Raw genomic sequence first — 2,243 nt, forward strand, 5'->3', positions numbered from 1 at the left:
GTGACTGCTGCAAACTGCAAGATTGACTCCACTATATACCAACTGGTAAACTTGAGCGATATTTTTGGAACTCTACCGATGATGAACCTCATCAACGTTTGAGGAATTTCGGGGTGCGTGTTCCCAACATATGCGAATGCTTTTCCGGATGATGATATTCGACTAAGAGTTTCAATTACTCTTTAGCCGGTGAAGCAAGAGTTTGGTTTGAGAAGCTGCCCCACAACACTATTCATACGTAGGGAGAGCTGGTTGCTATTTTTCTCAAGAATTGGTTTCCGCCAAGCAAGAAAGCTGAAATTCATGACAAGATATATGATTTCAAACAGCTTCCGGGGGAACAACTATTTGAAGCTTGGGAGAGATTCAAGAAATATTTGCAGAAGTCTCTAAATCATGGTTTTCTAGAACATATATTGATGGAGAAGTTCTATAGAGGGCTAGATCCATTGACACAAGCAGTGGCGAACAATGCAGCTGGTGTTTTTTTTTTTTTTTTGGAGAAGACATATACCAGAATCACTCAGTTTATTGATAAGCTTACTACTTAGAATCAAGCATGGCATTCGGGTGGTACTAACAGTGTAGACCATAGAGCTCCAATGATCCATAATATTGTGAAGGAGAATTCTAGAGACTCAACAAACTCTAGCTCAGATAACAACCAATATTTATTTGCTGACAAAAAGACTTGATGACAGAGAAGCCAAGAAAGTGAATGTTATTGAAGAAGTTTCAGGAATGCCCAAGTGCATGTACCAAGTTCAAGAGGGGCCTCCGATGCTGTTTGAAGACGCTAACTATGTGAATAACTGTCAAGGAGGTTACCAAAGGCGGAACTACCAAAAAGGCTATCAGAATCAGAATCAGAATCAGAATCACTGGAGACCTTAACAGGGACAATGTAAGCACAACAACAACTATAGTGGATCTAACCAGGGGAACTACAACAATAACAATATATTTTGAAATAGAAGCTCCAATCCGTATATTCCATCAAAAAGTTAGTTGAATGAGCAAGGGAGTTCTAAGTTTGAGAGCATGCTCGAGAACGTGCTAACCAACCAAGACAAAGTAGATAGAACATTGAAGGGGCTGACTAAAACTGTGGGATCTCACACTGCATCCATTCAGAAGCTAGAGTCGCAGATACGAGATATTTCAAGAGAATAACACCCTTCACCGAAGGGAGGACTTCCTAATGACACTATTCCAAATTTGAAGAGTGGTGGAGGTAATTATTATGAGATGTGTTGTTATACCCCGTATTTTTTTATGTCGGATCATTCGTAAGCTAATCGACGTAAGTTTAAGGATGAGATTCTTTTTGGGATATGAGACAAGGGCTTTTAATCCCCGATTTTTAATGAGTGCACGATTGCTTGTAAATTTAATTGGTATAGAAATATTAATGGAGATTAGGGATTAATTAATTATGATTAGATTATTAAGTGGAACCCACTACAATACATGGATAAATATAATTGGATCATAGAGGATGACATGTCATAGTTAGACACATGTCATTTTGGTTGGACATGTGTCAACTTTATGGGGTGCATATATAACGCCATAAAATGACTCATATTGCATTCATAATTCATTCATCAAGTGTATTTTAGTGAGAGAATCTCTCAAGCTTAAGAGAGAGGGAGAGGGATTCAGCCATGGCCATGGGAGCTTGTGAAGCTCACGGCCATGGCATCTTGTGGAGGAAACTCACGGCCAGCCCTTGGCATAATTAAATTGCTAAGTTTTTGAGTTCAATTGGAGGAAAAGATGTAGGAAGCTCACGTCCATGGTTGGTCTTAGCCAAGATTGTTAAGGTAAGGTTTAATACTTCCCTACATGTTTTAGAAATGATTTGGTCTTTGTATGAATTAGTGGATATGGAATTGAATGCAAGAATTGTGTATGTTGATGTGGAGGAGTTGTTTGGGCCATGTAGGGGCTGCTCTAAGTAAAAATGGTGGATTAATTTTAATTAATGTTGTAGTTGTTGTTATCATGGATTATGTGATGAAAGTGAAGAAATTTGATGGTTAAATTTGAAGTTGTATTTGTTTTGTGGGTTGTTTTAAGGACTTATTATGATGTTAAGGTAGTTTTCTTGCATATGAATAATTGATGTTGTTGTCGTGTATGTGTTGATATGATTCACAAATTTGGATGAAAATAGTATATGAGATAATGTCTAAGAAGCGTATGTGGTTTGCTTGGTGTATTTGTAGACGTTCCTGAGC

The 2,243-nt window shown here is 37.9% G+C and overlaps 1 non-coding gene across 1 annotated transcript; it reads right to left on the minus strand.

The window, feature by feature from the left end:
* Positions 1 to 297: 297 nt before the first annotated feature.
* LOC132612414 (small nucleolar RNA R71) lies at positions 298 to 403 on the minus strand. The gene has a single exon (XR_009571778.1). It is a non-coding gene; the product is annotated as a small nucleolar RNA R71 (small nucleolar RNA).
* Between the last annotated feature and the right edge of the window lie 1,840 nt (positions 404 to 2,243).

Source organism: Lycium barbarum, chromosome 9, assembly GCF_019175385.1.
Source record: "Lycium barbarum isolate Lr01 chromosome 9, ASM1917538v2, whole genome shotgun sequence".
Taxonomy (NCBI): Eukaryota; Viridiplantae; Streptophyta; class Magnoliopsida; order Solanales; family Solanaceae; genus Lycium; species Lycium barbarum.